Below are 24,552 nucleotides of genomic sequence, written 5' to 3'. Positions count from 1 at the left end.
AAACGGTTTGAGTGTCGCAGTCAGTCCCTTCGTTGAGCGCTGGAGTTCTTCCTTCATGGGTTAAAACAGAGGAAGGGAATGCTCCCACGGATGGTGTAAGCTGTCTGTGCCAGCACTGCCCTCCTCTCCCCGGGGCCTCACTGCAGCCCTTGTCTTTGCCTTTGCTGCAGCTCCGTGTCCTCTGCAAGACACCAGCTGTGCCCAGTTACTCTGTGGGTTCGATCTGGTGAGTGCAGCACTGATGCCAGGAAAGATGTTTCTGATGTGCCTGTGTCACCCGCCAGGGGCTCTGGTCCTGGTGTCCAGAGCTGGGCAGTGCCTGTGCTGGGGCTTTGTCTCGGAGCCTGCAGCAGGGCTGCGGGGGGATGCAGGCTGATGGTGCCCTGTGTCCTTCTGGCACTGCAGCAAGAGAGAGGTTAATAATGCCACACGCCTGCTGCTGCCCTTGGCTGTACGTTCGTGTGTTTGTGCAGGAGGATGAGAGCTGTCAGCAGCATTTCCCAGGGCGTGGGGGAAGGATTTTCAGCCCTGTAGAGTGGCTCCCTGCGTGAACCAACAGTTCCCTGTGCCTCTGAAGAGAGCAGGGCCAGCAGCCTGCTTCGGTCAGACCCTGCTAGGATGGAGGAGGGTGGCTTGTCTGAAGTGCTGAGGGGGCTGGCTTGCTTCTGTGCTGGGCTGTGTGCCAGTGTGATCCCCTCTCCATGCCCTGGGCTGCTCCACATGTCTTCTCTTGGAGTCAGAAATGCAGGCAGCCAGCTGAGAGCCAAATGTGAGTTGGGAATGACGGCTCCAAGCTAAGCTTACTGGTGACAGTTGGATATTGTGCAGGAAAGCAGAGGGGAGCTCATGGAGCAGAGAGAGTGTTGGCAAGGGAAGAGGGGCTTGTTGGTCCCTGAGGGAGCAGAGGTGGGTATGTCCAACCCCCGGAATGGAGAGGGGGCAGCGATATAAACCCTATACCTCCTCTGACTCCGCAGTCCTGAGCATCCATGGTGGTGTGAATTTCAACTTCTGGGCTCTCTTTTTGAAAGCGGGGGTCTCCCCTGGGGGCAATGGCTGGTGCTTCATTTTGTGGCTGGCTTGCAAGCCTTCTTGGAACCGATAAGCCCGGACATTGGGAAGAAGGCTGGAAGAGACTTGGTCCTTCCTCCACTTCCCTGTCTCAGCTGCACCCGTGTACCTGGGCAGGGAGCTCTGTGTGAGGGGGGGGTCTGTCTGAGGAATTTTCCATCTCCAGGCACGGTGAGGCCCAGGACTGGGTCAGAGAGCGGAACGGGGTCAGCAAGGGACTGTCTGTAGCCGCTGCCCCGTGCCGGGGTAACGCACCCGGGGCTGCGGCTGTGCTGGAGCCAGGCGGGTGTGCTGGAGGCGGTTTCAGGGCCTGCTTGCTGTGCTCACTGGGTGCTTTGGGCACTGAGCATCCCTGTCCCCTCTGCCCCCGTGTCCCGGAGCTGCCCCCCATTGTGTCCCCGCCGTTGCCGTGGCAGTGTTGGGGCCAGCCGGGACGCCCAGTCGCCCTGTCAATGGGGGCAACAGCCAGTCTGGCATTGGGGATCCTCCCGTGAGTGTGTCCCCACAGCCCCGTGGAGTGGGAGAGGTGGGGGATGTTGGGGGAGGTGGTGGCTGCATCCCCTCCCTGGCAGCACTGGGGAGCCCCTGAGCAGCGCCCAGCAGCACTCAGGCCTTTCCAGGAACAGCTGGCACCACTGCTGGCACCACTGTGGCCTGGGAAACAGTCACCCCTTTCCCCTCTGATGTGGAACTAGCATCTAATGCGGGGAGGAAGAAAGAGAAGTGGGAGATCTTATGGACAGGGAGGAAGCAGAGAAGTCCCGCAGGCTGAGCTCCGGCCACCTGGCATGGGATCTGCTTGCAATGGAGCCTAAAGGTGTCTCTGAGCTGGGAGAGGCCCCTTGTGCCCAAGCCCCTGAGCAGGTCCCAGGGGCAGCTGCTCAGCCTGGGCCTGAATCAAGTGCAGCCAAGACCTTGGGTGTCCCGTGCAGGTGTCCCGCCTCGGGGTGAGGTGTCCTGGGGCAGGACTGTGCCAGGGAAGGACACGCTCTCTGGTTCGGAAAGGGGAGAGCCAGCCATCAGAGGGATCCCTCTGTCTGCAGCCAGGACTTTTACATCCCACATAGAAAGCCTTTTCTGGGTGCCCAGGCAGTCCCCCTTGGGTGTCAGGTTGGTCCAGCCCAAAGCCAGCCTCCAGACCCTGCTGCTGTCTCATGAGGGGTGTCAGAGAATCCCCTCTTTCCCCCAGGGCTGCCCTCAGTGGAGGGATGGGCCTTGCAGCCAGGGAAAGCGCAGCCCTTTTTGGAGACAGTTACCAGGGGAGCTACTTCTGCTGCTCTTGATGCCACCTGTTGTTCTCAGAGACGTGCCTGAATATGTTCCTCCATTGGTGATAACGGCTCCAGCCTTCTGAGGACCTGGACCGTTCGTGGGGAAAGGTGGCTGCAACAACAGGGAACAGCCCACCTCAGCCTCTGCCAGAGATCCCCTCTGCCTTCCCCTCGTCCAGCCCCTGCACCTACCCAGTCCCACGTGTGCCCACCCTTTCACCCTGTTGAGAGTTTTCGGCCTTGGCTGGGGGGGTAACCCAGGTCACACCCATGTTAAGAGAGTCCTGGGTGCCACATTGTTCTCCCAGCCCGTTGGGACCCTCAGGCAGGGCTCTCGCAGCAGCCCCCAGCCCTGTCCACCCACCCCCACAGACCAGCAGCTGCAGCTTTTGACACTGGACAGCCCCACTAGGTCACCAAAATCGGGAATAAACCTCTCAACACCAATGTAGCGTTAAGAAGCAGGCATTTCATTATTCGGCGCTGGGTGCGTGGGGGATCATGCACACACTAAAACAAAAGGTCACCCTTTATGTACCTTCAAGCCATGAATATTCATACGTTTTTCGAGAAGCCTCCGCCTTTCCACCTATCTACTCCATTTCCATAATGCAGGTGTTGCAACACTTCACTACGCATGTGCAGGGGTCTCAGGTGGTCGTCTGGGGAGTCACCCCCCTACTCCTTTTTCCCTTTTATGGTCACGAGACTTTTGAGGACAATTTCTTCTCCTTGGATGTTCCCCAACTCTGTTGCCCGGCCAAGCTGTTCTTTCTTTTCTGCCTTGTTCCAGCAGTTCTGCCAGGATGTGTCTCTTATCAAGGTTAGGATATCTCCTCTGTACACTTCAATTACTCAGGCCTTGTTCCACACAAAGTTCAACATTGTCTGGCAACACAATTTTTCAAAAACTGCAACCCTTTGTAAAAGAGCTCCTGAAAACCTTACCCGTGCTGGAGAGCTGCAGGAGCGTGGGGAACAAGCTGCACAGCTCACAGCTGACAGCCACAGTGCAGCAGCCCTCCATCACGCTTGCCACCTGTTGCCGTCAGCTCAGAAAAAAAGATGCTCTTCACAGTGTCCCTGGAGCCGGCCCTGTGCCACCTGCCCTGGGGCAGCCCCTCCCCCGGGCCGTGGCTGAAGGGGAGAGGCCGCACTGTGAGGTCACAGAGGCCTGCGGTGCCACGCCGGGGTGTGCAGTGCTGTTGCCAGGCAACACATCAGATGTGCCAGCAGCTGCAGTAGCAGCAACACTGTGCACATGCAGGTGAAGGGGACCATGGCTCCCACACTGATCCTCGTCCTGCTGCTAGTGGCCCTGCGAGCCCAGGGTGCCGGGGCTGCTCCATGGCAAGCGCGGGGATTAGGTAGGTGGGCAGATGAGGGCCAACGCCCAGCCCTGGCAGCGTGGGGCAGCACCCACTGCACCTCGGGCTGACAGCGGGGCTGGGGTCGTGGTGGGGCAGGGCCGGCAGAGCCGCAGGGCCGGGCTGGGCCGGGCGAGCTGTGTCCAGCTCCGCGGGCAGCAGGAGGCAGATGCCCTGTACGGAGGCGCAGGGGGCTGCCTTTGCTGCAGGGGCCTTTTCCGGGTGGATGGTGGGACTGGGAGCAGCAGTGAGAAAGTGTCCCTGGAGCCGGCCCTGTGCCGCCTGCCCCAGGGCAGCCTTGCCCCGGTCTGCGTGTCAGGGCCCGGCAGCACGGCAGCAGCCGGGCAATAGCCCTCGGGAGCACTTCTTCCCCAGGCCGGGCACAGCCACGTCTGGGGGGTTTGTGTCTCTGCCGTTCCCCGGCTGGACCCCAGCTTTCAGCCTCGGGGACGTCCCTCCTGGGGAGGTGTCCACTGGGGAAAACAGGAGCATTCCTGCTCCAGCCCTGCAACGCTCTCCCCGCTCTCCCCGGGCCAGCCCGGGTCACCATGGGACACACAGCCCCAGCCCACAGCCCGGGGAACAGACGGGGCAGCGCTGGGGCAGCCTCTCCCTGGCCACTGGGCTCTTCTCCGTCAGATAGGTGAACAATAACATCTTCACGTGGGCGCCTTTTCTGCCCAGAAAACGTGTCCCAGGAAGAAATGCCCAGGGGCCATACATGTATACATCCAGTCCTTGAGGGCTGTTGCACAGGGCCTGGAAACAATATTTTGAAAGGCTCCAGGTGCAGCTAACAGGTCACCCCGGCCCCTCTGCACCTCTGGAAATGTCCACCCACGTCTGGGTCCCATGGCATCACCTGACCCCCTCCAGTCACTGCAGGTCACTGGCAAAGGAGCTCACAACCTCTCATGGGAATGTGCTTGATTACAGCTGTGCCCGAAGCCAACGGCCACCCGACGGCTCGGCCGGATCTTGTCTCGGGGCCTGGAGGCGATCGCACAGGTATGTCCCCTGAATGAGTGAGCACTTAGGTTTTAATATTCCGTTCTTGTGAAATTTCAGTTAACGCTCTCTTGGCCCACGCTCAGCCGAGCAGAAGAGGGGCAGAGAGGGACTGGCTTGGGCTCAGAGATGTGAGCACTCTGCCTTGCGAAGGTGTCTGTGCCAGCCTCTCCGGCCCTGCGCTGCTTCCAGTGCCTGCTGCAAGGCCAGCGGTGGGCTTGTTGGGGTTGAGTTTAGAGCTGGTGCGAGCTCCAGGGAGTCCTTTCTCCCAACACCTCCGTGCATGTCTTGTTTTAGATCCTCCTGCTCCAGGCACCCAGTACCTGTCTGCACAGTGCTCCTGATGGAGGCGGGGGATGAGTGCCACGGAGCACTCCCGTGTTGGAAGTGCCTTCGCGGCCGTTCAGACCTGCAGAGGTGTATTGAAATAGCTCATGGGACCTTCTCTGTTCTGTCTGTTCACAGACGTGGCTGGAGGCGATCACTATCCTGTTTCCCAGCTGGGTTCCAGGGGGGACGCTCAGGGAGATGGCACGGGTACGTCACGGCTTTTGAATTCCTCTGAGAGCCGCCGGCTCAAAGCCCAGATGTGAGCGAGGCGTCTCTCGCGGCTCTGAGAACGTGGACCTGCACTGTGTGTGCCGTGCCATTGCGTGATCCGCTCGTATGTTCTGCTGCTCGGTCATGACGGTGTATGATGGAAATTCTCGTGGGTGTTTGGTTGCAGATGTGGGTACAGGGAGGGCTTTTCCAGCTCCTCATCCGGATCCTGCGCTGGCACTTCCCTGGCGTCGCAGGGGCGAGTTTTCTTGGCTGACTCCACAGACGACACACTTGTTTTCAATATTGTATTTGTGAGAAATTTAACTTTGGACTTTCCATTCAGGTCCTCAAAGAGCAAAGTACATCTCTCAAACAGGAAAACCCTCCCAGTGGACCTCAGAAGTCATGCAGAGAATTCTGAAGGAGCTTGTCAGGACCACCCGAGCCCACGGTGGGTGTCTGTCCCTGTTAAGCAGAAGCCTTGTCAAGCTGAGGTTTTAGATGCGTGGATGGACAAGCCGTAGCCTGCACAGTGGGAAGGGGCCGCTCAGAGCCTCACTGCAGCGACGCTCAGTTTCAGGCCTTGCGGGCGCTGGCGAGCTGCAGACATGGTCGAGTCTCTGGTGGCAGTTGGGGTTCCAGCCGAGCCCCAGGAACAGCTGCTGCCCCAGTTACAGCCTTAGTGGGGCCAAAGCTGTTCTGGGCAGACGGTGGTGTCCAGCTGGCAGGAGCTGGTGGGACTCACCGCCTTGAGTGGGTGAGGGACTTGCTGAGGAGCTGATGGCTGCTCAGTGCTGAGAGGGCAGCACCTTGCCAGTCCCCAGAGGGGAGAGCGCAGAGGATGCGCAGGCAGCGTGGGGCAGCACCCACTGCACCTTGGGCTGACAGCGGGGCTGGGGTCGTGGTGGAGCAGGGCTGGCAGAGCCGCAGGGCCGGGCTGGGCCGAGCGAGCTGTGTCCAGCTCCGTGGGCAGCAGGAGGCAGATGCCCTGAACGGAGGCGCAGGGGGCTGCCTTTGCTGCAGGGGCCTTTTCCGGGTGGACGGTGGACTGGGAGCAGCAGTGAGAAAGTGTCCCTGGAGCCGGCCCTGTGCCACCTGCCCCGGGGCAGCCCCTCCCCCGGGCCGTGGCTGAAGGGGAGAGGCCGCACTGTGAGGTCACAGAGGCCTGCGGTGCCACGCCGGGGTGTGCAGTGCTGTTGCCAGGCAACACATCAGATGTGCCAGCAGCTGCAGTAGCAGCAACACTGTGCACATGCAGGTGAAGGGGACCATGGCTCCCACACTGATCCTCGTCCTGCTGCTAGTGGCCCTGCGAGCCCAGGGTGCCGGGGCTGCTCCATGGCAAGCGCGGGGATTAGGTAGGTGGGCAGATGAGGGCCAACGCCCAGCCCTGGCAGCGTGGGGCAGCACCCACTGCACCTCGGGCTGACAGCGGGGCTGGGGTCATGGTGGGGCAGGGCCGACAGAGCCGCAGGGCCGGGCTGGGCCGGGCGAGCTGTGTCCAGCTCCGCGGGCAGCAGGAGGCAGATGCCCTGTACGGAGGCGCAGGGGGCTGCCTTTGCTGCAGGGGCCTTTTCCGGGTGGACGGTGGGACTGGGAGCAGCAGTGAGAAAGTGTCCCTGGAGCCGGCCCTGTGCCGCCTGCCCCAGGGCAGCCTTGCCCCGGTCTGCGTGTCAGGGCCCGGCAGCACGGCAGCAGCCGGGCAATAGCCCTCGGGAGCACTTCTTCCCCAGGCCGGGCACAGCCACGTCCGGGGGGTTTGTGTCTCTGCCGTTCCCCGGCTGGACCCCAGCTTTCAGCCTTGGGGACGTCCCTCCTGGGGAGGTGTCCACTGGGGAAAACAGGAGCATTCCTGCTCCAGCCCTGCAACGCTCTCCCCGCTCTCCCCGGGCCAGCCCGGGTCACCATGGGACACACAGCCCCAGCCCACAGCCCGGGGAACAGACGGGGCAGCGCTGGGGCAGCCTCTCCCTGGCCACTGGGCTCTTCTCCGTCAGATAGGTGAACAATAACATCTTCACGTGGGCGCCTTTTCTGCCCAGAAAACGTGTCCCAGGAAGAAATGCCCAGGGGCCATACATGTATACATCCAGTCCTTGAGGGCTGTTGCACAGGGCCTGGAAACAATATTTTGAAAGGCTCCAGGTGCAGCTAACAGGTCACCCCGGCCCCTCTGCACCTCTGGAAATGTCCACCCACGTCTGGGTCCCATGGCATCACCTGACCCCCTCCAGTCACTGCAGGTCACTGGCAAAGGAGCTCACAACCTCTCATGGGAATGTGCTTGATTACAGCTGTGCCCGAAGCCAACGGCCACCCGACGGCTCGGCCGGATCTTGTCTCGGGGCCTGGAGGCGATCGCACAGGTATGTCCCCTGAATGAGTGAGCACTTAGGTTTTAATATTCCGTTCTTGTGAAATTTCAGTTAACGCTCTCTTGGCCCACGCTCAGCCGAGCAGAAGAGGGGCAGAGAGGGACTGGCTTGGGCTCAGAGATGTGAGCACTCTGCCTTGCGAAGGTGTCTGTGCCAGCCTCTCCGGCCCTGCGCTGCTTCCAGTGCCTGCTGCAAGGCCAGCGGTGGGCTTGTTGGGGTTGAGTTTAGAGCTGGTGCGAGCTCCAGGGAGTCCTTTCTCCCAACACCTCCGTGCATGTCTTGTTTTAGATCCTCCTGCTCCAGGCACCCAGTACCTGTCTGCACAGTGCTCCTGATGGAGGCGGGGGATGAGTGCCACGGAGCACTCCCGTGTTGGAAGTGCCTTCGCGGCCGTTCAGACCTGCAGAGGTGTATTGAAATAGCTCATGGGACCTTCTCTGTTCTGTCTGTTCACAGACGTGGCTGGAGGCGATCACTATCCTGTTTCCCAGCTGGGTTCCAGGGGGGACGCTCAGGGAGATGGCACGGGTACGTCACGGCTTTTGAATTCCTCTGAGAGCCGCCGGCTCAAAGCCCAGATGTGAGCGAGGCGTCTCTCGCGGCTCTGAGAACGTGGACCTGCACTGTGTGTGCCGTGCCATTGCGTGATCCGCTCGTATGTTCTGCTGCTCGGTCATGACGGTGTATGATGGAAATTCTCGTGGGTGTTTGGTTGCAGATGTGGGTACAGGGAGGGCTTTTCCAGCTCCTCATCCGGATCCTGCGCTGGCACTTCCCTGGCGTCGCAGGGGCGAGTTTTCTTGGCTGACTCCACAGACGACACACTTGTTTTCAATATTGTATTTGTGAGAAATTTAACTTTGGACTTTCCATTCAGGTCCTCAAAGAGCAAAGTACATCTCTCAAACAGGAAAACCCTCCCAGTGGACCTCAGAAGTCATGCAGAGAATTCTGAAGGAGCTTGTCAGGACCACCCGAGCCCACGGTGGGTGTCTGTCCCTGTTAAGCAGAAGCCTTGTCAAGCTGAGGTTTTAGATGCGTGGATGGACAAGCCGTAGCCTGCACAGTGGGAAGGGGCCGCTCAGAGCCTCACTGCAGCGACGCTCAGTTTCAGGCCTTGCGGGCGCTGGCGAGCTGCAGACATGGTCGAGTCTCTGGTGGCAGTTGGGGTTCCAGCCGAGCCCCAGGAACAGCTGCTGCCCCAGTTACAGCCTTAGTGGGGCCAAAGCTGTTCTGGGCAGACGGTGGTGTCCAGCTGGCAGGAGCTGGTGGGACTCACCGCCTTGAGTGGGTGAGGGACTTGCTGAGGAGCTGATGGCTGCTCAGTGCTGAGAGGGCAGCACCTTGCCAGTCCCCAGAGGGGAGAGCGCAGAGGATGCGCAGGCAGCGTGGGGCAGCACCCACTGCACCTTGGGCTGACAGCGGGGCTGGGGTCGTGGTGGAGCAGGGCTGGCAGAGCCGCAGGGCCGGGCTGGGCCGAGCGAGCTGTGTCCAGCTCCGTGGGCAGCAGGAGGCAGATGCCCTGAACGGAGGCGCAGGGGGCTGCCTTTGCTGCAGGGGCCTTTTCCGGGTGGACGGTGGACTGGGAGCAGCAGTGAGAAAGTGTCCCTGGAGCCGGCCCTGTGCCACCTGCCCCGGGGCAGCCCCTCCCCCGGGCCGTGGCTGAAGGGGAGAGGCCGCACTGTGAGGTCACAGAGGCCTGCGGTGCCACGCCGGGGTGTGTAGTGCTGTTGCCAGGCAACACATCAGATGTGCCAGCAGCTGCAGTAGCAGCAACACTGTGCACATGCAGGTGAAGGGGACCATGGCTCCCACACTGATCCTCGTCCTGCTGCTAGTGGCCCTGCGAGCCCAGGGTGCCGGGGCTGCTCCATGGCAAGCGCGGGGATTAGGTAGGTGGGCAGATGAGGGCCAACGCCCAGCCCTGGCAGCGTGGGGCAGCACCCACTGCACCTCGGGCTGACAGCGGGGCTGGGGTCGTGGTGGGGCAGGGCCGGCAGAGCCGCAGGGCCGGGCTGGGCCGGGCGAGCTGTGTCCAGCTCCGCGGGCAGCAGGAGGCAGATGCCCTGTACGGAGGCGCAGGGGGCTGCCTTTGCTGCAGGGGCCTTTTCCGGGTGGATGGTGGGACTGGGAGCAGCAGTGAGAAAGTGTCCCTGGAGCCGGCCCTGTGCCGCCTGCCCCAGGGCAGCCTTGCCCCGGTCTGCGTGTCAGGGCCCGGCAGCACGGCAGCAGCCGGGCAATAGCCCTCGGGAGCACTTCTTCCCCAGGCCGGGCACAGCCACGTCTGGGGGGTTTGTGTCTCTGCCGTTCCCCGGCTGGACCCCAGCTTTCAGCCTCGGGGACGTCCCTCCTGGGGAGGTGTCCACTGGGGAAAACAGGAGCATTCCTGCTCCAGCCCTGCAACGCTCTCCCCGCTCTCCCCGGGCCAGCCCGGGTCACCATGGGACACACAGCCCCAGCCCACAGCCCGGGGAACAGACGGGGCAGCGCTGGGGCAGCCTCTCCCTGGCCACTGGGCTCTTCTCCGTCAGATAGGTGAACAATAACATCTTCACGTGGGTGCCTTTTCTGCCCAGAAAACGTGTCCCAGGAAGAAATGCCCAGGGGCCATACATGTATACATCCAGTCCTTGAGGGCTGTTGCACAGGGCCTGGAAACAATATTTTGAAAGGCTCCAGGTGCAGCTAACAGGTCACCCCGGCCCCTCTGCACCTCTGGAAATGTCCACCCACGTCTGGGTCCCATGGCATCACCTGACCCCCTCCAGTCACTGCAGGTCACTGGCAAAGGAGCTCACAACCTCTCATGGGAATGTGCTTGATTACAGCTGTGCCCGAAGCCAACGGCCACCCGACGGCTCGGCCGGATCTTGTCTCGGGGCCTGGAGGCGATCGCACAGGTATGTCCCCTGAATGAGTGAGCACTTAGGTTTTAATATTCCGTTCTTGTGAAATTTCAGTTAACGCTCTCTTGGCCCACGCTCAGCCGAGCAGAAGAGGGGCAGAGAGGGACTGGCTTGGGCTCAGAGATGTGAGCACTCTGCCTTGCGAAGGTGTCTGTGCCAGCCTCTCCGGCCCTGCGCTGCTTCCAGTGCCTGCTGCAAGGCCAGCGGTGGGCTTGTTGGGGTTGAGTTTAGAGCTGGTGCGAGCTCCAGGGAGTCCTTTCTCCCAACACCTCCGTGCATGTCTTGTTTTAGATCCTCCTGCTCCAGGCACCCAGTACCTGTCTGCACAGTGCTCCTGATGGAGGCGGGGGATGAGTGCCACGGAGCACTCCCGTGTTGGAAGTGCCTTCGCGGCCGTTCAGACCTGCAGAGGTGTATTGAAATAGCTCATGGGACCTTCTCTGTTCTGTCTGTTCACAGACGTGGCTGGAGGCGATCACTATCCTGTTTCCCAGCTGGGTTCCAGGGGGGACGCTCAGGGAGATGGCACGGGTACGTCACGGCTTTTGAATTCCTCTGAGAGCCGCCGGCTCAAAGCCCAGATGTGAGCGAGGCGTCTCTCGCGGCTCTGAGAACGTGGACCTGCACTGTGTGTGCCGTGCCATTGCGTGATCCGCTCGTATGTTCTGCTGCTCGGTCATGACGGTGTATGATGGAAATTCTCGTGGGTGTTTGGTTGCAGATGTGGGTACAGGGAGGGCTTTTCCAGCTCCTCATCCGGATCCTGCGCTGGCACTTCCCTGGCGTCGCAGGGGCAAGTTTTCTTGGCTGACTCCACAGACGACACACTTGTTTTCAATATTGTATTTGTGAGAAATTTAACTTTGGACTTTCCATTCAGGTCCTCAAAGAGCAAAGTACATCTCTCAAACAGGAAAACCCTCCCAGTGGACCTCAGAAGTCATGCAGAGAATTCTGAAGGAGCTTGTCAGGACCACCCGAGCCCACGGTGGGTGTCTGTCCCTGTTAAGCAGAAGCCTTGTCAAGCTGAGGTTTTAGATGCGTGGATGGACAAGCCGTAGCCTGCACAGTGGGAAGGGGCCGCTCAGAGCCTCACTGCAGCGACGCTCAGTTTCAGGCCTTGCGGGCGCTGGCGAGCTGCAGACATGGTCGAGTCTCTGGTGGCAGTTGGGGTTCCAGCCGAGCCCCAGGAACAGCTGCTGCCCCAGTTACAGCCTTAGTGGGGCCAAAGCTGTTCTGGGCAGACGGTGGTGTCCATCTGGCAGGAGCTGGTGGGACTCACTGCCTTGAGTGGGTGAGGGACTTGCTGAGGAGCTGATGGCTGCTCAGTGCTGAGAGGGCAGCACCTTGCCAGTCCCCAGAGGGGAGAGCGCAGAGGATGCGCAGGCAGCGTGGGGCAGCACCCACTGCACCTTGGGCTGACAGCGGGGCTGGGGTCGTGGTGGAGCAGGGCCGGCAGAGCCGCAGGGCCGGGCTGGGCCGAGCGAGCTGTGTCCAGCTCCGTGGGCAGCAGGAGGCAGATGCCCTGAACGGAGGCGCAGGGGGCTGCCTTTGCTGCAGGGGCCTTTTCCGGGTGGACGGTGGACTGGGAGCAGCAGTGAGAAAGTGTCCCTGGAGCCGGCCCTGTGCCACCTGCCCCGGGGCAGCCCCTCCCCCGGGCCGTGGCTGAAGGGGAGAGGCCGCACTGTGAGGTCACAGAGGCCTGCGGTGCCACGCCGGGGTGTGTAGTGCTGTTGCCAGGCAACACATCAGATGTGCCAGCAGCTGCAGTAGCAGCAACACTGTGCACATGCAGGTGAAGGGGACCATGGCTCCCACACTGATCCTCGTCCTGCTGCTAGTGGCCCTGCGAGCCCAGGGTGCCGGGGCTGCTCCATGGCAAGCGCGGGGATTAGGTAGGTGGGCAGATGAGGGCCAACGCCCAGCCCTGGCAGCGTGGGGCAGCACCCACTGCACCTCGGGCTGACAGCGGGGCTGGGGTCGTGGTGGGGCAGGGCCGGCAGAGCCGCAGGGCCGGGCTGGGCCGGGCGAGCTGTGTCCAGCTCCGCGGGCAGCAGGAGGCAGATGCCCTGTACGGAGGCGCAGGGGGCTGCCTTTGCTGCAGGGGCCTTTTCCGGGTGGATGGTGGGACTGGGAGCAGCAGTGAGAAAGTGTCCCTGGAGCCGGCCCTGTGCCGCCTGCCCCAGGGCAGCCTTGCCCCGGTCTGCGTGTCAGGGCCCGGCAGCACGGCAGCAGCCGGGCAATAGCCCTCGGGAGCACTTCTTCCCCAGGCCGGGCACAGCCACGTCTGGGGGGTTTGTGTCTCTGCCGTTCCCCGGCTGGACCCCAGCTTTCAGCCTCGGGGACGTCCCTCCTGGGGAGGTGTCCACTGGGGAAAACAGGAGCATTCCTGCTCCAGCCCTGCAACGCTCTCCCCGCTCTCCCCGGGCCAGCCCGGGTCACCATGGGACACACAGCCCCAGCCCACAGCCCGGGGAACAGACGGGGCAGCGCTGGGGCAGCCTCTCCCTGGCCACTGGGCTCTTCTCCGTCAGATAGGTGAACAATAACATCTTCACGTGGGTGCCTTTTCTGCCCAGAAAACGTGTCCCAGGAAGAAATGCCCAGGGGCCATACATGTATACATCCAGTCCTTGAGGGCTGTTGCACAGGGCCTGGAAACAATATTTTGAAAGGCTCCAGGTGCAGCTAACAGGTCACCCCGGCCCCTCTGCACCTCTGGAAATGTCCACCCACGTCTGGGTCCCATGGCATCACCTGACCCCCTCCAGTCACTGCAGGTCACTGGCAAAGGAGCTCACAACCTCTCATGGGAATGTGCTTGATTACAGCTGTGCCCGAAGCCAACGGCCACCCGACGGCTCGGCCGGATCTTGTCTCGGGGCCTGGAGGCGATCGCACAGGTATGTCCCCTGAATGAGTGAGCACTTAGGTTTTAATATTCCGTTCTTGTGAAATTTCAGTTAACGCTCTCTTGGCCCACGCTCAGCCGAGCAGAAGAGGGGCAGAGAGGGACTGGCTTGGGCTCAGAGATGTGAGCACTCTGCCTTGCGAAGGTGTCTGTGCCAGCCTCTCCGGCCCTGCGCTGCTTCCAGTGCCTGCTGCAAGGCCAGCGGTGGGCTTGTTGGGGTTGAGTTTAGAGCTGGTGCGAGCTCCAGGGAGTCCTTTCTCCCAACACCTCCGTGCATGTCTTGTTTTAGATCCTCCTGCTCCAGGCACCCAGTACCTGTCTGCACAGTGCTCCTGATGGAGGCGGGGGATGAGTGCCACGGAGCACTCCCGTGTTGGAAGTGCCTTCGCGGCCGTTCAGACCTGCAGAGGTGTATTGAAATAGCTCATGGGACCTTCTCTGTTCTGTCTGTTCACAGACGTGGCTGGAGGCGATCACTATCCTGTTTCCCAGCTGGGTTCCAGGGGGGACGCTCAGGGAGATGGCACGGGTACGTCACGGCTTTTGAATTCCTCTGAGAGCCGCCGGCTCAAAGCCCAGATGTGAGCGAGGCGTCTCTCGCGGCTCTGAGAACGTGGACCTGCACTGTGTGTGCCGTGCCATTGCGTGATCCGCTCGTATGTTCTGCTGCTCGGTCATGACGGTGTATGATGGAAATTCTCGTGGGTGTTTGGTTGCAGATGTGGGTACAGGGAGGGCTTTTCCAGCTCCTCATCCGGATCCTGCGCTGGCACTTCCCTGGCGTCGCAGGGGCAAGTTTTCTTGGCTGACTCCACAGACGACACACTTGTTTTCAATATTGTATTTGTGAGAAATTTAACTTTGGACTTTCCATTCAGGTCCTCAAAGAGCAAAGTACATCTCTCAAACAGGAAAACCCTCCCAGTGGACCTCAGAAGTCATGCAGAGAATTCTGAAGGAGCTTGTCAGGACCACCCGAGCCCACGGTGGGTGTCTGTCCCTGTTAAGCAGAAGCCTTGTCAAGCTGAGGTTTTAGATGCGTGGATGGACAAGCCGTAGCCTGCACAGTGGGAAGGGGCCGCTCAGAGCCTCACTGCAGCGACGCTCAGTTTCAGGCCTTGCGGGCGCTGGCGAGCTGCAGACATGGTCGAGTCTCTGGTGGCAGTTGGGGTTCCAGCCGAGCCCCAGGAACAGCTGCTGCCCCAGTTACAGCCTTAGTGGGGCCAAAGCTGTTCTGGGCAGACGGTGGTGTCCATCTGGCAGGAGCTGGTGGGACTCACTGCCTTGAGTGGGTGAGGGACTTGCTGAGGAGCTGATGGCTGCTCAGTGCTGAGAGGGCAGCACCTTGCCAGTCCCCAGAGGGGAGAGCGCAGAGGATGCGCAGGCAGCGTGGGGCAGCACCCACTGCACCTTGGGCTGACAGCGGGGCTGGGGTCGTGGTGGAGCAGGGCCGGCAGAGCCGCAGGGCCGGGCTGGGCCGAGCGAGCTGTGTCCAGCTCCGTGGGCAGCAGGAGGCAGATGCCCTGTACAGAGGCGCAGGGGGCTGCCTCCGCTGCGGGGGCCTTTTCCGGGTGGACGGTGGGACTGGGAGCAGCAGTGAGAAAGTGTCCCTGGAGCCGGCCCTGTGCCACCTGCCCCGGGGCAGCCCCTCCCCCGGGCCGTGGCTGAAGGGGAGAGGCCGCACTGTGAGGTCACAGAGGCCTGCGATGCCACGCCGGGGTGTGTAGTGCTGTTGCCAGGCAACACATCAGATGTGCCAGCAGCTGCAGTAGCAGCAACACTGTGCACATGCAGGTGAAGGGGACCATGGCTCCCACACTGATCCTCATCCTGCTGCTAGTGGCCCTGCGAGCCCAGAGTGCCGGGGCTGCTCCATGGCAAGCGCGAGGATTAGGTAGGTGGGCAGATGAGGGCCAACGCCCAGCCCTGGCAGCGTGGGGCAGCACCCACTGCACCTCGGGCTGACAGCGGGGCTGGGGTCGTGGTGGGGCAGGGCCGGCAGAGCTGCAGGGCCGGGCTGGGCCGGGCGAGCTGTGTCCAGCTCCGCGGGCAGCAGGAGGCAGATGCCCTGTACGGAGGCGCAGGGGGCTGCCTTTGCTGCAGGGGCCTTTTCCGGGTGGATGGTGGGACTGGGAGCAGCAGTGAGAAAGTGTCCCTGGAGCCGGCCCTGTGCCGCCTGCCCCAGGGCAGCCTTGCCCCGGTCTGCGTGTCAGGGCCCGGCAGCACGGCAGCAGCCGGGCAATAGCCCTCGGGAGCACTTCTTCCCCAGGCCGGGCACAGCCACGTCCGGGGGGTTTGTGTCTCTGCCGTTCCCCGGCTGGACCCCAGCTTTCAGCCTCGGGGACGTCCCTCCTGGGGAGGTGTCCACTGGGGAAAACAGGAGCATTCCTGCTCCAGCCCTGCAACGCTCTCCCCGCTCTCCCCGGGCCAGCCCGGGTCACCATGGGACACACAGCCCCAGCCCACAGCCCGGGGAACAGACGGGGCAGCGCTGGGGCAGCCTCTCCCTGGCCACTGGGCTCTTCTCCGTCAGATAGGTGAACAATAACGTCTTCACGTGGGCGCCTTTTCTGCCCAGAAAACGTGTCCCAGGAAGAAATGCCCAGGGGCCATACATGTATACATCCAGTCCTTGAGGGCTGTTGCACAGGGCCTGGAAACAGTATTTTGAAAGGCTCCAGGTGCAGCTAACAGGTCACCCCGGCCCCTCTGCACCTCTGGAAATGTCCACCCACGTCTGGGTCCCATGGCATCACCTGACCCCCTCCAGTCACTGCAGGTCACTGGCAAAGGAGCTCACAACCTCTCATGGGAATGTGCTTGATTACAGCTGTGCCCGAAGCCAACGGCCACCCGACGGCTCGGCCGGATCTTGTCTCGGGGCCTGGAGGCGATCGCACAGGTATGTCCCCTGAATGAGTGAGCACTTAGGTTTTAATATTCCGTTCTTGTGAAATTTCAGTTAACGCTCTCTTGGCCCACGCTCAGCCGAGCAGAAGAGGGGCAGAGAGGGACTGGCTTGGGCTCAGAGATGTGAGCACTCTGCCTTGCGAAGGTGTCTGTGCCAGCCTCTCCGGCCCTGCGCTGCTTCCAGTGCCTGCTGCAAGGCCAGCGGTGGGCTTGTTGGGGTTGAGTTTAGAGCTGGTGCGAGCTCCAGGGAGTCCTTTCTCCCAACACCTCCGTGCATGTCTTGTTTTAGATCCTCCTGCTCCAGGCACCCAGTACCTGTCTGCACAGTGCTCCTGATGGAGGCGGGGGATGAGTGCCACGGAGCACTCCCGTGTTGGAAGTGCCTTCGCGGCCGTTCAGACCTGCAGAGGTGTATTGAAATAGCTCATGGGACCTTCTCTGTTCTGTCTGTTCACAGACGTGGCTGGAGGCGATCACTATCCTGTTTCCCAGCTGGGTTCCAGGGGGGACGCTCAGGGAGATGGCACGGGTACGTCACGGCTTTTGAATTCCTCTGAGAGCCGCCGGCTCAAAGCCCAGATGTGAGCGAGGCGTCTCTCGCGGCTCTGAGAACGTGGACCTGCACTGTGTGTGCCGTGCCATTGCGTGATCCGCTCGTATGTTCTGCTGCTCGGTCATGACGGTGTATGATGGAAATTCTCGTGGGTGTTTGGTTGCAGATGTGGGTACAGGGAGGGCTTTTCCAGCTCCTCATCCGGATCCTGCGCTGGCACTTCCCTGGCGTCGCAGGGGCGAGTTTTCTTGGCTGACTCCACAGACGACACACTTGTTTTCAATATTGTATTTGTGAGAAATTTAACTTTGGACTTTCCATTCAGGTCCTCAAAGAGCAAAGTACATCTCTCAAACAGGAAAACCCTCCCAGTGGACCTCAGAAGTCATGCAGAGAATTCTGAAGGAGCTTGTCAGGACCACCCGAGCCCACGGTGGGTGTCTGTCCCTGTTAAGCAGAAGCCTTGTCAAGCTGAGGTTTTAGATGCGTGGATGGACAAGCCGTAGCCTGCACAGTGGGAAGGGGCCGCTCAGAGCCTCACTGCAGCGACGCTCAGTTTCAGGCCTTGCGGGCGCTGGCGAGCTGCAGACATGGTCGAGTCTCTGGTGGCAGTTGGGGTTCCAGCCGAGCCCCAGGAACAGCTGCTGCCCCAGTTACAGCCTTAGTGGGGCCAAAGCTGTTCTGGGCAGACGGTGGTGTCCAGCTGGCAGGAGCTGGTGGGACTCACCGCCTTGAGTGGGTGAGGGACTTGCTGAGGAGCTGATGGCTGCTCAGTGCTGAGAGGGCAGCACCTTGCCAGTCCCCAGAGGGGAGAGCGCAGAGGATGCGCAGGCAGCGTGGGGCAGCACCCACTGCACCTTGGGCTGACAGCGGGGCTGGGGTCGTGGTGGAGCAGGGCTGGCAGAGCCGCAGGGCCGGGCTGGGCCGAGCGAGCTGTGTCCAGCTCCGTGGGCAGCAGGAGGCAGATGCCCTGAACGGAGGCGCAGGGGGCTGCCTTTGCTGCAGGGGCCTTTTCCGGGTGGACGGTGGGACTGGGAGCAGCAGTGAGAAAGTGTCCCTGGAGCCGGCCCTGTGCCACCTGCCCCGGGGCAGCCCCTCCCCCGGGCCGTGGCTGAAGGGGAGAGGCCGCACTGTGAGGTCACAGAGGCCTGCGGTGCCACGCCGGGGTGTGCAGTGCTGTTGCCAGGCAACACATCAGATGTGCCAGCAGCTGCAGTAGCAGCAACACTGTGCACATGCAGGTGAAGGGGACCATGGCTCCCACACTGATCCTCGTCCTGCTGCTAGTGGCCCTGCGAGCCCAGGGTGCCGGGGCTGCTCCATGGCAAGCGCGGGGATTAGGTAGGTGGGCAGATGAGGGCCAACGCCCAGCCCTGGCAGCGTGGGGCAGCACCCACTGCACCTCGGGCTGACAGCGGGGCTGGGGTCATGGTGGGGCAGGGCCGACAGAGCCGCAGGGCCGGGCTGGGCCGGGCGAGCTGTGTCCAGCTCCGCGGGCAGCAGGAGGCAGATGCCCTGTACGGAGGCGCAGGGGGCTGCCTTTGCTGCAGGGGCCTTTTCCGGGTGGACGGTGGGACTGGGAGCAGCAGTGAGAAAGTGTCCCTGGAGCCGGCCCTGTGCCGCCTGCCCCAGGGCAGCCTTGCCCCGGTCTGCGTGTCAGGGCCCGGCAGCACGGCAGCAGCCGGGCAATAGCCCTCGGGAGCACTTCTTCCCCAGGCCGGGCACAGCCACGTCCGGGGGGTTTGTGTCTCTGCCGTTCCCCGGCTGGACCCCAGCTTTCAGCCTTGGGGACGTCCCTCCTGGGGAGGTGTCCACTGGGGAAAACAGGAGCATTCCTGCTCCAGCCCTGCAACGCTCTCCCCGCTCTCCCCGGGCCAGCCCGGGTCACCATGGGACACACAGCCCCAGCCCACAGCCCGGGGAACAGACGGGGCAGCGCTGGGGCAGCCTCTCCCTGGCCACTGGGCTCTTCTCCGTCAGATAGGTGAACAATAACATCTTCACGTGGGCGCCTTTTCTGCCCAGAAAACGTGTCCCAGGAAGAAATGCCCAGGGGCCATACATGTATACATCCAGTCCTTGAGGGCTGTTGCACAGGGCCTGGAAACAATATTTTGAAAGGCTCCAGGTGCAGCTAACAGGTCACCCCGGCCCCTCTGCACCTCTGGAAATGTCCACCCACGTCTGGGTCCCATGGCATCACCTGACCCCCTCCAGTCACTGCAGGTCACTGGCAAAGGAGCTCACAACCTCTCATGGGAATGTGCTTGATTACAGCTGTGCCCGAAGCCAACGGCCACCCGACGGCTCGGCCGGATCTTGTCTCGGGGCCTGGAGGCGATCGCACAGGTATGTCCCCTGAATGAGTGAGCACTTAGGTTTTAATATTCCGTTCTTGTGAAATTTCAGTTAACGCTCTCTTGGCCCACGCTCAGCCGAGCAGAAGAGGGGCAGAGAGGGACTGGCTTGGGCTCAGAGATGTGAGCACTCTGCCTTGCGAAGGTGTCTGTGCCAGCCTCTCCGGCCCTGCGCTGCTTCCAGTGCCTGCTGCAAGGCCAGCGGTGGGCTTGTTGGGGTTGAGTTTAGAGCTGGTGCGAGCTCCAGGGAGTCCTTTCTCCCAACACCTCCGTGCATGTCTTGTTTTAGATCCTCCTGCTCCAGGCACCCAGTACCTGTCTGCACAGTGCTCCTGATGGAGGCGGGGGATGAGTGCCACGGAGCACTCCCGTGTTGGAAGTGCCTTCGCGGCCGTTCAGACCTGCAGAGGTGTATTGAAATAGCTCATGGGACCTTCTCTGTTCTGTCTGTTCACAGACGTGGCTGGAGGCGATCACTATCCTGTTTCCCAGCTGGGTTCCAGGGGGGACGCTCAGGGAGATGGCACGGGTACGTCACGGCTTTTGAATTCCTCTGAGAGCCGCCGGCTCAAAGCCCAGATGTGAGCGAGGCGTCTCTCGCGGCTCTGAGAACGTGGACCTGCACTGTGTGTGCCGTGCCATTGCGTGATCCGCTCGTATGTTCTGCTGCTCGGTCATGACGGTGTATGATGGAAATTCTCGTGGGTGTTTGGTTGCAGATGTGGGTACAGGGAGGGCTTTTCCAGCTCCTCATCCGGATCCTGCGCTGGCACTTCCCTGGCGTCGCAGGGGCAAGTTTTCTTGGCTGACTCCACAGACGACACACTTGTTTTCAATATTGTATTTGTGAGAAATTTAACTTTGGACTTTCCATTCAGGTCCTCAAAGAGCAAAGTACAACTCTCAAACAGGAAAACCCTCCCAGTGGACCTCAGAAGTCATGCAGAGAATTCTGAAGGAGCTTGTCAGGACCACCCGAGCCCACGGTGGGTGTCTGTCCCTGTTAAGCAGAAGCCTTGTCAAGCTGAGGTTTTAGATGCGTGGATGGACAAGCCGTAGCCTGCACAGTGGGAAGGGGCCGCTCAGAGCCTCACTGCAGTGACACTCAGTTAAAGGCCTTGCGGGTGCTGGCGAGCTGCAGACATGGTCGAGTCTCTGGTGGCAGTTGGGGTTCCAGCCGAGCCCCAGGAACAGCTGCTGCCCCAGTTACAGCCTTAGTGGGGCCAAAGCTGTTCTGGGCAGACGGTGGTGTCCATCTGGCAGGAGCTGGTGGGACTCACTGCCTTGAGTGGGTGAGGGACTTGCTGAGGAGCTGATGGCTGCTCAGTGCTGAGAGGGCAGCACCTTGCCAGTCCCCAGAGGGGAGAGCGCAGAGGATGCGCAGGCAGCGTGGGGCAGCACCCACTGCACCTTGGGCTGACAGCGGGGCTGGGGTCGTGGTGGAGCAGGGCCGGCAGAGCCGCAGGGCCGGGCTGGGCCGAGCGAGCTGTGTCCAGCTCCCTGGGCAGCAGGAGGCAGATGCCCTGTACAGAGGCGCAGGGGGCTGCCTCCGCTGCGGGGGCCTTTTCCGGGTGGACGGTGGGACTGGGAGCAGCAGTGAGAAAGTGTCCCTGGAGCCGGCCCTGTGCCACCTGCCCCGGGGCAGCCCCTCCCCCGGGCCGTGGCTGAAGGGGAGAGGCCGCACTGTGAGGTCACAGAGGCCTGCGATGCCACGCCGGGGTGTGTAGTGCTGTTGCCAGGCAACACATCAGATGTGCCAGCAGCTGCAGTAGCAGCAACACTGTGCACATGCAGGTGAAGGGGACCATGGCTCCCACACTGATCCTCATCCTGCTGCTAGTGGCCCTGCGAGCCCAGAGTGCCGGGGCTGCTCCATGGCAAGCGCGAGGATTAGGTAGGTGGGCAGATGAGGGCCAACGCCCAGCCCTGGCAGCGTGGGGCAGCACCCACTGCACCTCGGGCTGACAGCGGGGCTGGGGTCGTGGTGGGGCAGGGCCGGCAGAGCTGCAGGGCCGGGCTGGGCCGGGCGAGCTGTGTCCAGCTCCGCGGGCAGCAGGAGGCAGATGCCCTGTACGGAGGCGCAGGGGGCTGCCTTTGCTGCAGGGGCCTTTTCCGGGTGGATGGTGGGACTGGGAGCAGCAGTGAGAAAGTGTCCCTGGAGCCGGCCCTGTGCCGCCTGCCCCAGGGCAGCCTTGCCCCGGTCTGCGTGTCAGGGCCCGGCAGCACGGCAGCAGCCGGGCAATAGCCCTCGGGAGCACTTCTTCCCCAGGCCGGGCACAGCCACGTCCGGGGGGTTTGTGTCTCTGCCGTTCCCCGGCTGGACCCCAGCTTTCAGCCTCGGGGACGTCCCTCCTGGGGAGGTGTCCACTGGGGAAAACAGGAGCATTCCTGCTCCAGCCCTGCAACGCTCTCCCCGCTCTCCCCGGGCCAGCCCGGGTCACCATGGGACACACAGCCCCAGCCCACAGCCCGGGGAACAGACGGGGCAGCGCTGGGGCAGCCTCTCCCTGGCCACTGGGCTCTTCTCCGTCAGATAGGTGAACAATAACGTCTTCACGTGGGCGCCTTTTCTGCCCAGAAAACGTGTCCCAGGAAGAAATGCCCAGGGGCCATACATGTATACATCCAGTCCTTGAGGGCTGTTGCACAGGGCCTGGAAACAGTATTTTGAAAGGCTCCAGGTGCAGCTAACAGGTCACCCCGGCCCCTCTGCACCTCTGGAAATGTCCACCCACGTCTGGGTCCCATGGCATCACCTGACCCCCTCCAGTCACTGCAGGTCACTGGCAAAGGAGCTCACAACCTCTCATGGGAATGTGCTTGATTACAGCTGTGCCCGAAGCCAACGGCCACCCGACGGCTCGGCCGGATCTTGTCTCGGGGCCTGGAGGCGATCGCACAGGTATGTCCCCTGAATGAGTGAGCACTTAGGTTTTAATATTCCGTTCTTGTGAAATTTCAGTTAACGCTCTCTTGGCCCACGCTCAGCCGAGCAGAAGAGGGGCAGAGAGGGACTGGCTTGGGCTCAGAGATGTGAGCACTCTGCCTTGCGAAGGTGTCTGTGCCAGCCTCTCCGGCCCTGCGCTGCTTCCAGTGCCTGCTGCAAGGCCAGCGGTGGGCTTGTTGGGGTTGAGTTTAGAGCTGGTGCGAGCTCCAGGGAGTCCTTTCTCCCAACACCTCCGTGCATGTCTTGTTTTAGATCCTCCTGCTCCAGGCACCCAGTACCTGTCTGCACAGTGCTCCTGATGGAGGCGGGGGATGAGTGCCACGGAGCACTCCCGTGTTGGAAGTGCCTTCGCGGCCGTTCAGACCTGCAGAGGTGTATTGAAATAGCTCATGGGACCTTCTCTGTTCTGTCTGTTCACAGACGTGGCTGGAGGCGATCACTATCCTGTTTCCCAGCTGGGTTCCAGGGGGGACGCTCAGGGAGATGGCACGGGTACGTCACGGCTTTTGAATTCCTCTGAGAGCCGCCGGCTCAAAGCCCAGATGTGAGCGAGGCGTCTCTCGCGGCTCTGAGAACGTGGACCTGCACTGTGTGTGCCGTGCCATTGCGTGATCCGCTCGTATGTTCTGCTGCTCGGTCATGACGGTGTATGATGGAAATTCTCGTGGGTGTTTGGTTGCAGATGTGGGTACAGGGAGGGCTTTTCCAGCTCCTCATCCGGATCCTGCGCTGGCACTTCCCTGGCGTCGCAGGGGCGAGTTTTCTTGGCTGACTCCACAGACGACACACTTGTTTTCAATATTGTATTTGTGAGAAATTTAACTTTGGACTTTCCATTCAGGTCCTCAAAGAGCAAAGTACATCTCTCAAACAGGAAAACCCTCCCAGTGGACCTCAGAAGTCATGCAGAGAATTCTGAAGGAGCTTGTCAGGACCACCCGAGCCCACGGTGGGTGTCTGTCCCTGTTAAGCAGAAGCCTTGTCAAGCTGAGGTTTTAGATGCGTGGATGGACAAGCCGTAGCCTGCACAGTGGGAAGGGGCCGCTCAGAGCCTCACTGCAGCGACGCTCAGTTTCAGGCCTTGCGGGCGCTGGCGAGCTGCAGACATGGTCGAGTCTCTGGTGGCAGTTGGGGTTCCAGCCGAGCCCCAGGAACAGCTGCTGCCCCAGTTACAGCCTTAGTGGGGCCAAAGCTGTTCTGGGCAGACGGTGGTGTCCAGCTGGCAGGAGCTGGTGGGACTCACCGCCTTGAGTGGGTGAGGGACTTGCTGAGGAGCTGATGGCTGCTCAGTGCTGAGAGGGCAGCACCTTGCCAGTCCCCAGAGGGGAGAGCGCAGAGGATGCGCAGGCAGCGTGGGGCAGCACCCACTGCACCTTGGGCTGACAGCGGGGCTGGGGTCGTGGTGGAGCAGGGCTGGCAGAGCCGCAGGGCCGGGCTGGGCCGAGCGAGCTGTGTCCAGCTCCGTGGGCAGCAGGAGGCAGATGCCCTGAACGGAGGCGCAGGGGGCTGCCTTTGCTGCAGGGGCCTTTTCCGGGTGGACGGTGGGACTGGGAGCAGCAGTGAGAAAGTGTCCCTGGAGCCGGCCCTGTGCCACCTGCCCCGGGGCAGCCCCTCCCCCGGGCCGTGGCTGAAGGGGAGAGGCCGCACTGTGAGGTCACAGAGGCCTGCGGTGCCACGCCGGGGTGTGCAGTGCTGTTGCCAGGCAACACATCAGATGTGCCAGCAGCTGCAGTAGCAGCAACACTGTGCACATGCAGGTGAAGGGGACCATGGCTCCCACACTGATCCTCGTCCTGCTGCTAGTGGCCCTGCGAGCCCAGGGTGCCGGGGCTGCTCCATGGCAAGCGCGGGGATTAGGTAGGTGGGCAGATGAGGGCCAACGCCCAGCCCTGGCAGCGTGGGGCAGCACCCACTGCACCTCGGGCTGACAGCGGGGCTGGGGTCATGGTGGGGCAGGGCCGACAGAGCCGCAGGGCCGGGCTGGGCCGGGCGAGCTGTGTCCAGCTCCGCGGGCAGCAGGAGGCAGATGCCCTGTACGGAGGCGCAGGGGGCTGCCTTTGCTGCAGGGGCCTTTTCCGGGTGGACGGTGGGACTGGGAGCAGCAGTGAGAAAGTGTCCCTGGAGCCGGCCCTGTGCCGCCTGCCCCAGGGCAGCCTTGCCCCGGTCTGCGTGTCAGGGCCCGGCAGCACGGCAGCAGCCGGGCAATAGCCCTCGGGAGCACTTCTTCCCCAGGCCGGGCACAGCCACGTCCGGGGGGTTTGTGTCTCTGCCGTTCCCCGGCTGGACCCCAGCTTTCAGCCTTGGGGACGTCCCTCCTGGGGAGGTGTCCACTG

The sequence above is a fragment of the Strix uralensis genome, chromosome 28 (genome assembly GCF_047716275.1).
Source record: "Strix uralensis isolate ZFMK-TIS-50842 chromosome 28, bStrUra1, whole genome shotgun sequence".
NCBI lineage: Eukaryota > Metazoa > Chordata > Aves > Strigiformes > Strigidae > Strix > Strix uralensis.
Note: the sequence above shows the minus strand (reverse complement) of the source record.